General features: G+C 39.3%; 1 long non-coding RNA gene across 1 annotated transcript in view; it reads right to left on the reverse strand.

Moving 5' to 3' along the window:
* LOC142833856 (uncharacterized) overlaps positions 1 to 13,309 on the reverse strand; it is a 41,546-nt gene that overhangs the window by 9,221 nt on the left and 19,016 nt on the right. The gene's annotated exons all lie outside the window — the stretch shown is intronic.

Here is a 13,309-nt window from a genome sequence, read left to right on the forward strand (position 1 = left end):
TGTAAATGTATACTTCTTTGACAGTATAGTCATATAATTCTGGTGCTCCCCATACTTACTCCATGACACAGACATCATAATTTAATCACCAAGTCACTTTAGAAGCAAAATGAATAGGAGGCTCACCTCTGTCATTTCTGACCCTTTGAATGGGATATCACCTTACAAGAGAAATGCCTACTGACCAACAATGAAAGATATGTAAACAGATCAAGAGTACAGAGTACAGATAAGAGAAACTGTATGAAAGGTTAATACCTACCTACAAAAAGAAAAATAAGATGAAAAAGCCAGATGTATTGAATCATACCTCTAATCCTTATACTCAAAAGGCAGAGGCATGTATATCTATCTTCCTCTGAGTTGAATACCAGCCTAGTCTATGCAATCACTGCTAGGACAGCAAGAAATACATATTAAATATCTGTTTCACATGAAAAATATCAAACAAATATAAAAGAAATAACTCATAGGTTTTTACTGGTTTCTACAAAGAGTTATGCATTCACTTGAACTCTTTATTCATCTACCAGAAACCTGAAGTGTCCCAATTTTAACTGCAATGTAAATAAGATTTTACTAGAAGCACTGTGTGTTTAAAGTTACAAATTGACAAATGAAAACAATAGCAATGAATATGCTGATTATAAATAATCAACACAGAGCAAAAAAGATAGATCAACAGTAAATAGTCCTCCTGGTCTTGCATACAGGTGGGCTCAAGGACTTACATGGGGGATCATAACTATCCATTGTTCCCAGATTAGGGTTTCTAATACCATCTTTTGATCAGTGTAAAGACCAGGTACTCACATGGTGCATATCCATGCATACAGGTAAAATACGTAGAGGTAGGCAGAGTAGATAGGGTTGAATTCTGGAAGGAAGAAGGCAGAGTCATAGAGAACCACCATGGAGGTGCCAATATCAGACATGTTGCATCTTTCCCGGTAAGCCACAACCTTGTGGTGATATCCAGATTACTAGAAATGGGTTAAATCAATATATGAGAGTTAGCCAATAAGAGGCTACAGATAATGAACCAGGTAGTATTTAAATTAATACAGCTTCTGTGTGATTATTTTGGGTGTAAGCTAGCCAGGACGACAAGCAATCCCATCTTTGTCGCATAGAAGGGAACAAAGGGCCACCCTCCTCCTCCTACAAAAATATTCTTTTTAAAATAAAAATTCAAAACAAACAAAACAGGCAGGAAGAAGTTTATGCACCTGCAATCCAATGACTCAGAAGGCACAGGCAGTATTAATGTCATGAATACATGCCATTCTGGGAAACATAATGAAACCTTCTGACAAATTTTAAAATTCAAGATATGGGCGAAGCTCAGTACAATAGCATATGCTTGATAGGAACCGTCATACAACAATATTGAAACAAAAGCCAGGAATGCTGGCCCACTTTTAATCCCAGCACATGGGAGTCAGAGTCAAAAGATCTGTGAGTTTGAAACCAGCCTGGTATATAGAGCTAGTTTCAGGACAGCTAGGGCTACAAAGACAAACCTTGTCTCCAAAAATAAACAAACAAAAATGAAAACAGTGGGCTATTAAACCACCTAGGCACCAAATAGCAGCTAATTCTACTGAATCTTGTGTGATTTAGTGTTAGAATTTATGATGGTGGGGAAGTTATGACAGCAAAAGAAGAAAGCTGACTGATTAGTTTCAACCACAACATGGTAGGCACAAAAAACAGGAAATGGGTTGAGGCTACAGAAACTCATATTGTGGGATTCCCTTCTGTATGCTGTGATTATCATTAGTTAATACAGGAACTGCTTTGGGCTTAAGCAGAGCTATGGGAAAGAACTTAGCTAGGTGGGGAAAACTAAACTGAATGCTAGGAGAAAGAAAGTGGAGTCAGGGAGAAGTCATGGAGCCCCACCAGAGACAGATGCTGAGAACTTTACTAGGCCACAGTCACATAGCAATACACAGATTAATAAAAATTGGTTAAATTAATATGTAACTGTTAGCCAGTAAGAAGCTAGAGCTAATGGGCAAAGCAGTGATTTATTAATACAGTTTCTGTGTGATTATTTCAGGGCTGAGCAGCTGGGAACTAACAAGTGGCTTCCCACAACAAACTGGTGCTTGTGTGGCCAACTAAAATCCACTTAAAATCTTAGAGAGCTTGGAAAAGGATTCTAGACACTAAAAAAATAAAGTTTAGCCACATTTATTTCCCCAAATGGGGTTTGCTTACTGGTGACATGCTGCGGTTCCTTTAAGAGAGTTTTTCTGATTTAGAGATAGCAGGAAAAAAAACCTGCACCATTTTGAAATGCCGGCTTTCTGGACTGTGCTGCCACCGTGAACTCTTGACTTTCTGGAGGACCAGCTATGGGATCTGTGAGCAGATTGCTACTGGCAACTTAGATCCCCTATATGCCTGAAAATGGGGCAATGTACATGGCTCTCAGAGGCAGCAAGCATACCTCTGCCATGTTGGACTGGATGGAGCAAGCAGGCAGGCCGTATTTGCTCTACCAATGGCACAGCTTAAGTTCCACAGTGCTTAGCATTTTAAGAAGCGCTCCTAAACAGTAAAGAATTACAGACACACAATAGGACAGATTCATACCTAAAAGACCTCTAAATGAGACATGGTGTGTTTAAAAAATGTACATAGGCTTGGGAGAGAGAAGAAAACTATAGAAAGTTATAAAAAGAAGTAAATGGTTTATAAAAACGAAACAAAGTCTTTAGAGAGACAGAGTATAGACAATCATAAATTAAAGGAGTAAAGATAATAAAATAAATATTAAAAAGTAATAGAATAAAAAAATAAGCCACATAAACATGGACTATATACAGAGTCTCTGGATTATGTATATTATTGTGTTTTCTTTAATTTTTTTTGGCTGTAAAGGAGCTAAGTAACCAACATATATATTTTAAAGGTATCATGTCTTCAGGATTTGGGTCTAAGGATTTGTTGCTTTGCAAAAGAGGTTCTCTTTTTTTTCCACAAAGGATGAGAACCTGTGGAATCCCTCCAGACTAATGTGGTTTGATGAAGCAAGACCGCCCAAAAGGTCACTATGAACACACCCAAAAAATTACTTCACCAAATAAAGAGCAGGAAGCAGTTTGAAGAGAACTATGCCCATATTCCCAAATACTGTTCATAAATGTTTGTTTACATTTAAAAGGGAATATGCTATAGAGATTTGCATTGGTATGGATCTTGGTTCATTGATACTATTTTAAGGTCAATTTTATTTATGCATTTCTGCTCTTGATTAAGTCATTGTATTTGTTTAGCTCATTTAAAAATGCAATGTATAATTAAAATATAGGTAAATAGAGAGTCATCTATAATAGTAATAGTTAGTAGCATATTAGATTTTCTCGATGTATAGAAATGTATTTCAGATAGATAGGGATTCTTCAAATCTTTCATAGACTTTCAGAATATGACCTTTAAAATGTTTTAAGAGCTTAAGACTTTTCATGACAATGAGACACATCTGCTCCTGGCAGCAGCAATCTACTTCAAGAGGATAATCAGCATCGAAGAGGCTCCTTATGGAGTTGGTTAGCCATTTGGGCAAGAAACTGCTCTAGGCTGGACTGCTTGATGAACTAGACATGCAGGACTCACAGGGTTCCTGATTCATGAAAGCGTCCGCCAGACATTCTGCAGGACACAGAAGAAGGCAAATGATGGACTTTTCCATTGCAAGGCAGAACAGGTCTTCAAATTTCCTACTTTATGGAAAAGTCTGCTTGATAGTATGGACCTGTGAGCTGAAGATTGAATGCCCCCAACAACACAGAATAACTTTGGGTGACTATCCAGGCAACAAGATGTCTTTGTCATTTCTAGAGTTTTGGAAGTTGCTTACAATATACTTCCTGTTTACCTAGGTAATATTATATCCTTCTGGAGTCTCTGTTGGAGTTGAAGAATTGGGAGGTGATCTGGAATTCCTCTCTCTATGCTGTGATTATCATTGTTTAATAAGGGAACTGTTTTGGACCTATAGCAGAGCTATAGGGCAGAACTTAGGTGGGGCGGGGGTAACTAAACTGAATGCTGGGAGGAAGAATGCGGAGTCAGAAAGAAGTTATGTAGCCTTGCCAGAGACAGATTCTGGGAACATTAGCTGGTAAGCCACAGCCACATAGTGTTATACAGATTAATAGAAATGGGTTAAATTAAAATGTAAGAGTTAGCCTTAAATAAGAAGCTAAAGCTAAAAGACCAAGCAGTGATTTAATTAATACAGTTTCTGTGTGATTATTTCAGGGCTGAGCAACTGGGAACAAACAAGTAGCCCTCTTTACTACATCATATCACAGCCTCAATGAGAGATTTTATCCAGAGAGGCTCCTCCTACTAATGATTTCACAAGCAATCAAATGAAAGTTACCAAGAAGAGGCACATGTTAAAATACATCTTCTAATCTGGGAGGTTTTCATTCAATCAATTAAATTCTAACCTGGGTCACTAGAGGCTTATGTTCATCCAAGAAGAAAATTAATTTGGTCATTTCAATGATACTCATAGTCTGCAATAGCCCCTACACTTTTCAAATGTTAAAATCTCTTCTGATGCTCAAAACAATCACTTGACAGTGACTTGTGGACAGAGGTTTCTGTCCTACTTGGTCTCAGTCATTCAATCCCAGAGAAACACACAGAGGTCTACATTAATTATAAACTGGTTGGCCTATTAGCTCAGGCTTTTTATTAACTAATTCTCACATCTTACATTAGTACATAATTTTTGTCTGTGTTAGCCACAGGGTTTGGTACCTTTTATCAGTGAGGCATTCTCATCTTGTTTCCTCTATGTCTGGGTGATGACTGCAGACTTAGCCTTTCCTCTTCCCAGAATTCTCCTGTTCTGGTCACCCCACATATCCTTCCTGCCTGGTTACTGGTAATCAGCATTTTATTAAACTAATACAAGTGACAAATCTTTGCAAGGTACAAGACCAGTGTCCCACAGCAAATAATATCTTGTAAAAATCAGAAAACAGGGATGGAACTTGGTCGCAGAGGCGGACAGAACATTGTCGCAGAGGTGGACCAGCGGCAGCAGAAGACGCAGGCCACAGGAAACGGGAACCATTGTGGCAGCAGATACAGGCTGCAAGGACCGCACACCGAGACCAGATCGCCCCACATCAATTAAATCAAAGAGGTAGGCCTTTGGTTGGTGAAGTCCCTGGCAAAGGAGGAGCCAGGCCCTATTCCTGAAGACCCTTCTGAGGGGTGAGAGGGACCTTGGCCCCCCGGCAGGAACCAGGAAACAGAGTGAGGGCATTTTGTAAGAGGAGCCCCTGGCCAGCAGGGAAACCTGAACCAGTTTTAAAAAAACCCATTAGATAGCATCCATAGGAGGAGATGGGCAGGCGCCAAGGCAAGAATTCACCCAATAATCTGAAAAACAGCATGAAAACACCAGAACCCAACGATCTTACAACAGAAGGTCTTCAACACCCTAACACAGAAGAAGTGGAAAAAATTGACTTTATGAAAGCAATAGAGTCCCTTAAACAACATGTGAAAAATGCCCTTATAGAAATGGATGAGAAGTATAACCAAAAGTTTGAAGAAATGAGTAAATACGTACATAATACCCTGGGAAACCAAGAAAGAACAATCAAACAGGTAATGGAAACAGTTCAAGATTTGAAAACTGAAATGGAAGCAAGGAAGAAAACACAAACTGAAGACCAGCTGGATATGGAAAATCTAGGTCAACGAGAAGAGCCGACAGAAACAAGCATAATCAATAGAATACAAGAAATAGAAGAAAGAATCTCAGATTCTGAGGACACCATAGAGAAAATAAATGCAATGATCAAAGAAAACTGCAAAGCCAACAAATTCTCATCACAAAACATTCAGGAATTTTGGGACACAATAAAAAGACCAAGCCCAAGAATAATAGGAATAGAAGAAGGAGAAGAGTCACAGCTCAAAGGGCCAGAAAATATTTTTAACAAAATATTGGAAGAAAACTTTCCCAACATAAAGAAATATATTCCTTTGAATATGCAAGAAGCATACAGAACACCAAAGAGACTGGATCAAAGAAAAACATCTCCTCGCCTTATAATAATCAAAACAAAAAATATACAGGTTAAAGAAAGAATATTAAGAGCTGCAAAGGAAAAAGGCCAGGTAACTTATAAAGATAAACCGATCAGACTTACACCTGACTTCTCTATGGAAACAATGAAAGCCAGAAGGTCCTGGATAGAAGTACTGCAGAAGCTAAGAGACCGTGGATGCAAGCCCAGACTACTATACCCAGCCAAGATTTCATTCACTATAAATGGAGAAAACAAGACATTCCAGGATAAGAACAAATTTAAACAATACGTAGCCACGAATCCAGCCCTACAGAAAATAATAGAAGGAAAATCGCAACCAAGGAATCCAACATTGCCAACACTGCCTACAATAACTGAGGCATCTAGCGACCCTTCACTAGCACAACTCAAAAAAGGGAGACACACAAATTCTACTTCCAAAAACAATAAGAATATCCAGAGTTAACAACCACTGGTCATTAATATCACTTAATATTAATGGTCTCAATTCATCTATAAAAAGGCACAGGCTAAGAGATTGGATACGAAAACAGGATCCAACATTCTGCTGTTTGCAAGAAACACATCTCAACCACAAAGACAGGCATCTACTCAGAGTAAAGGGTTGGGAAAAGGTCTTTCAAGCAAATGGTCCTAAGAAAAAAGCAGGTGTGGCCATATTAATTTCTAACAAAACTGACTTCAAACTAAAATCAATCAGAAGAGATCGAGATGGACACTTTATACTCATAACAGGAACAATTCTTCAGGATGATGTCTCAATCCTGAATATCTATGCCCCTAAAATAAAAGCACCCACTTATGTAAAAGAAATATTACTAAAACTCAAGGCAGACATTAAACCACACACACTAGTAGTAGGAAACTTCAATAAACCTCTTTCAGCAATGGACAGGTCAATCAGACAGAAACCTAAGAGAATTAAGAGAACTACTGGAGGTAATGAAGCAAATAGACTTAACAGACATCTATAGAACATTCCACCCAAATAGGAAAGAATATACCTTCTTCTCTGCAGCTCATGGAACCTTCTCGAAAATTGACCACATACTTGGAAACAAAGGAAACCTCCACAGATACAAAAAAAAATCAGTGTCCACCTGTGTCTTATCAGATCACCATGGATTACAGTTAGAAGGCAAAAACCACGCTACCTCCAGAAAACCAACAAACTCATGGAAACTGAGCAGTCAATTACTGAACCACACCTGGGTCAAGGAAGAAATCAAGAAAGAAATTAAAGTCTTCCTTGAATTTAATGAAAATAAAGGGACAACATAATCAAACCAATGGGACACTATCAAAGCAATGCTAAGAGGAAAGTTCATAGCACTAAGTGCCCACTTAAAGAAAACGGAGAAAGCATACATTGGAGACTTAACAGCACACCTGAAAGCTTTAGAAAATAAAGAAGCAGACGTGCCCAGGAGGAGTAGAAGACTGGAAATAATTAAACTGAGGGCTGAAATCAACAAAATAGAAACACAGAAAACAGTCCAAAGAATGAATGAAACAAAAAGTTGGTTCCTGGAGAAAATCAACAAGATCGACAAACCCCTATCCAAACTAATTAAACAACAGAGAGAGAACACGCAAATAAATAAGATCAGAAATGAAAAGGGGGACATAACCACAGACACAGAGGAAATTCAGAGACTCATTATATCTTACTACAAAAGCCAATATGCCACAAAACTAGAAAATGCTAAAGAAATGGACATTTTTTTAGATAAGTACCATATACCAAAGCTGAACCAAGACCAGGTGAACAATCTAAATAGACCTGTTAGTCACGAAGAACTAGAAACTGTTATCAAAAATCTCCCCTCCAAAAAGAGCCCAGGACCATATTGTTTCATTGCAGAATTCTATCAGAACTTCCAAGAAGAGCTAATACCTATAGTCCTTAATGTATTTCACAATATAGAAACAGAAGAGGCATTGCCAAATTCCTTTTATGAAGCTACAGTTACCCTGATACCAAAACCACACAAAGACCCAACCAAGAAAGAGAATTACAGGCCTATCTCACTCATGAATATCGACACAAAAATTCTCAATAAAATACTGGCAAACCGAATTCAAGAACACATTAGAAAAATTATCCATCATGATCAAGTAGGCTTCATCCCAGAGATGCAGGGCTGGTTCAACATACGAAAATCTATCAATGTAATCCATCATATAAATAAACTGAAAGAAAAAACCATATGATCATTTCATTAGATGCTGAAAAAGCATTCGACAAAATTCAATATCCCTTTATGATAAAAGTCTTGGAGAGATTAGGGATACAAGGGTCATACCTAAAAATAATAAAAGCTATTTACAGCAAGGCAACAGCTGACATCAAATTAAACGGAGAATAACTCAAAGCCATCCCACTAAAATCAGGACACGACAAGGATGTCCACTCTCTCCATACCTCTTCAATATAATGCTTGAAATTCTAGCAATTACAATAAGACAACATAAGGGGATCAAGGGGATTCGTATCAGAAAAGCAGAAGTTAAGCTCTCGTTATTTGCAGATGATATGATAGTACACATAAGCGACCCCAAAAACTCTACCAAAGAACTCCTACAGCTGATAAACACCTTTAGTATTGTGGCAGGATACAAGATCAACTCCAAAAAATCAGTGGCCTTTCTATACAATAAGGATAAGGAAACAGAGAAGGAAGTTAGAGAAGCATCACCTTTCACGATAGCCACAAATAGCATAAAATATCTTGGGGTAACTCTGACCAAGGATGTGAAACATCTATTTGACAAGAACTTTAAGTCTTTGAAGAAAGAAATTGAAGAGGACACCAGAAAATGGAAGGATCTCCCTTGCTCCTGGATTGGGAGGATCAACATAGTAAAAATGGCAATTTTACCAAAAGCATTCTATAGATTCAATGCAATCCCCATCAAAATCCCATCAAAATTCTTCTCAGATCTGGAGAAGACAAAAATCAACTTTATATGGAAAAACAAAAAACCCAGGGTAGCCAAAACAATCTTATACAACAAAGGAGCGTCTGGAGGCATTACCATCCCTGACTTCAAATACTGCTACAGAGCTACAGTATTGAAAACAGCTTGGTATTGACATAAAAACAGAGAAGTCGACCAATGGAATCAAATAGAAGACCCTGACATTAACCCACAAATGTAAGAACACCTGATTTTCGATAAGGGAGCTAAAAGTATACAATGGAAAAAAGAGAGCATCTTCAATAAATTGTGCTGGCAAAACTGGATGTCAACCTGTAGAAGAATGAAAATAGATCCATATCTATCACCATGCACAAAACTCAAGTCCAAATGGATTAAAGACCTCAATATCAGTCCAAACACACTGAACCTGATAGAAGAGAAAGTGGGAAGTACTCCACAACATATGGGCACAGGAGACCACTTCCTACGTATAACCCCAGCAGCACAGACATTAAGGACCTCATTGAATAAATGGGACCTCCTAAGACTGAGAAGCTTCTGTAAAGCAAAGGACACTGTCGCTAAGACACACAGGCAACCCACTGACTGGGAGAAGATCTTCACCAACCCCGCAACTGACAAAGGTCTGATCTCCAAAATATATAAAGAACTCAAGAAACTAGACCGTAAAAGGCTAATCAACCCAATTATAAAATGGGGTACTGAGCTGAACAGAGAATTCTCAACAGAAGAAGTTCAAATGGCCAAAAGGCACTTAAGGTCATACTCAACTTCTTTAGCGATCAGGGAAATGCAAATCAAGACAACTTTAAGATACCATCTTACAGCTGTCAGAATGGCTAAAATCAAAAACACCAATGATAGCCTTTGTTGGAGAGGTTGTGGAGAAAGGGGTACACTCATCCATTGCTGGTGGGAATGCAAACTTGTGCAACCACTTTGGAAGGCAGTATGGCGGTTTCTCAGGAAATTCGGGATCAACTTACCCCTGGACCCAGCAATACCACTCTTGGGAATATACCCAAGAGAGGCCTTATCATACAACAAAAGTATATGCTCTACAATGTTCATAGCAGCATTGTTTGTGATAGCCAGAACCTGGAAACAACCTAGATGCCCTTCAGTGGAAGAATGGATGAAGAAAGTATGGAATTTATACATATTAGAGTACTACTCAGCAATAAAAAACAAGGACTTCATGAATTTTGCATACAAATGGATGGAAATAGAAAACACTATCCTGAGTGAGGTAAGCCAGACCCAAAAAGAGGAACATGGGATGTACTCACTCATATAGGCATCCTCCTGAATATTAACCTTCAGCAAGCAATGAAAGGAGACAGAGACAGAGACCCAAATTGGAGCACAGGACTGAAATCTCAGGAGCAGAAGGAGAGAGAGCACGAGCATGGAACTCAGGAGCGCGAGGGGTGCACCCACACACTGAGACAATGGGGATGTTCTATTGGGAACTCAGCAAGGCCAGCTGGCCTGAGTCTGGAAAAGCCTGGGATAAAACCGGACTCTCTGAACATAGCAGACAATGAGGACTTCTGAGAACTCAAGAACAATGGCAATGGGTTTCTGATCCTACTGCACGCACTGGCTTTGTGGGAGCCTAGGCAGTTTGGATGCTGAACTTACTAGACCTGGATGAAGGTGGGGGTTCCTTGGACTTCCCACAGGACAGGGAACCCTGATTGCTTTTCTGGCTGGGGGAAAGATTTAATTGGGGGAGGGGTAGAGAAATGGGAGGCGGTGGCGGGGAAGAAACAGAAATCTTTAATAAATAAATAAATTAATAATAATAAAAAAAATATCAACCAAAAAAAAACCACCAAGGATAGCCTTTTCTGGAGAGGCTGTGGAGAAAGGGGTACACTCATCCATTGCTGGTGTGAATGCAAACTTGTGCAACCACTTTGGAAAGCAGTGTGGTGGTTTATCAGGAAATTCAGGATCAACTTACCCCTGGACCCAGCAATACCACTCTTGGGAATATACCCAAGAGAGGCCTTATCATACAACAAAAATATATGCTCTACTATGTTCATAGCAGCATTGTTTATAATAGCCAGAACCTGGAAACAACCTAGATGCCCTTCAATTGAAGAATGGATGAAGAAAGTATGGAATATATACATATCAGAGTACTACTCAGCAGTAAAAAACAAGGGCTTCTTGAATTTTGCATGCAAGTGGATAGAAATAGAAAACACTATCCTGAGTGAGGTAAGCCAGACCAAAAAAGAGGAGCATGGGATGTACTCACTCATATTTGGTTTCTAGCCATAAACAAAGGACATTGAGCCTATAGTTAGTGATCCTAGAGAAGCTAAATATGGAGAACCCAAAGAAAAACATATATAGGCATCCTCCTGAATATTAACCTTCATCAGGCGATGAAAGGAGACAGAGACAAAGACCCACATCGGAGCACCGGACAGAAATCTCAAGGTCCAAATCAGGAGCAGAAGGGGAGAGAGCACGAGCAAGGAACTCAGGACCGCAAGGGGTGCACCCACACACTGAGACAATGGGGATGTTCTAGCGGGAACTCACCAAGGCCAGCTGTCCTGGGCCTGAAAAAGCCTGGGATAAAACTGGACTCGCTGAACATAGCGGACAATGAGGAATACTGAGAACTCAAGAACAATGGCAATGCGTTTCTGATCCTACTGCACGTACTGGCTTTGTGGGAGCCTAGGCAGTTTGGATGCTCGCCTTACTAGAACTGGATGGAGGTGGGGGTTCCTTGGACTTTCCACAGGGCAGGGAACCCTGATTGCTCTTCGGGCTGAGGAGGGAGGGGGACTTGATTGGGGGAGGGGGAGGGAAATGGGAGGCGGTGGCGGGGAAGAGACAGAAATCTTTAATAAATAAATAAATTTAAAAAATCAGAAAACAAGTTACATCTTTCCAACATACAATGGTATAGAATATGGAACACCATTTACACTGCAAAATAGAGAAATGGAGACATAGTGAGAGAAGATTGAACCAAGAGAAGATTGAAGCATAGCAGGACAAATATCAAATCCTGTAGCTCTGTCTCTGATACACAAGGCTTCAGTTTCAAAGGGCTTAGATGGCCCTATCCCTGCATCTAGTTTTCGTTGTGTTTTTGTGTTTTTTTTTTTGAGACAGGGTTTTCCTGTAGCTTTAGAGCCTGTCCTGGAACTAGCTCTTGTAGACCAGGCTGGCCTTGAACTCATAGACATCTACCTGCTCTGCCTCCCGAGTGCTGGGATTAAAGGCATGCACCATACCACCCAGCCCTGCATCTTTTCATATATCTCTGTGGTTAATTTCACTCCCTATATTCAGCTAGTTCTCCACAGAAGATGTTTTATAGTTTAGGCATCTCAATATCTTATGCTATCAAAATGCAACCTAGGCTGTATCAAAATACAACCCTGGCTGTTGTGGAATATTATTGTAAGATGTGTTATATTTGTTTATGTTGTGAAACAATTGTTTCAATGATACAAATATGTGTTGCATTCTTTTATGTTGCATGTGTATAATTCTGTGAAGCTATGATACTGGGCTGGTCTAAAATACCTATTTGGCCTAATGAACAGTCAGTAGCTTGGTAGAAAAGTATAAGAAGGGCTGGCAAGCAGAAACAATAAACAGGAGGAGAAATCTTGGAGGAAAAAAAGGAAGGATGACCAAGAAAAGGAGAGAAAAGTATGGGCCAGTGACTCAGATACACAGCAAGCCACAGAATAAGAAGTAAATAAAAATTTATACAGAATAGAGAAAGATAAAAGCCCAGAAGCAAAAGGTAGATGGGACAATTAGTTTAGAAACGCTGGCTAGAAACAAGACAACCTAAGACCAGAAATTTATAATAATAATAATAATAATAATAATAAGCCTCAGTGTATGTCACTTTTTGAGAGCTGGGTGGCAGACCTCCAAAAGAGTAAAAACAACAACACCAGGTTTTGTCCTCATAGCTTCATGGTATGAACTCTCACAATCTCTTCACTGGGTTTCTGTCTCTGCCAAACATGGATGCCAGTAACAATGCTGAATTGTAACCACAAACTAAAAACCCAGTACCCTAAATTTTGATTCTTTCTTGTTTACAGGACCAGCACATGATGAGTGGTCCTGAAAAGCTTAACTTCTTAATTGACAGACACTAACACACTTGGACCACAGGTGTAGCAGATTTTGTATGAAATTGCTTCCTAGAATTAGGAATCACTTTGCTTACTCCTTACATAAATTGAAGATTTATGTGGATGGAGTCTTAC

This window comes from Microtus pennsylvanicus, chromosome 13, assembly GCF_037038515.1.
Source record: "Microtus pennsylvanicus isolate mMicPen1 chromosome 13, mMicPen1.hap1, whole genome shotgun sequence".
Lineage (NCBI taxonomy): Eukaryota > Metazoa > Chordata > Mammalia > Rodentia > Cricetidae > Microtus > Microtus pennsylvanicus.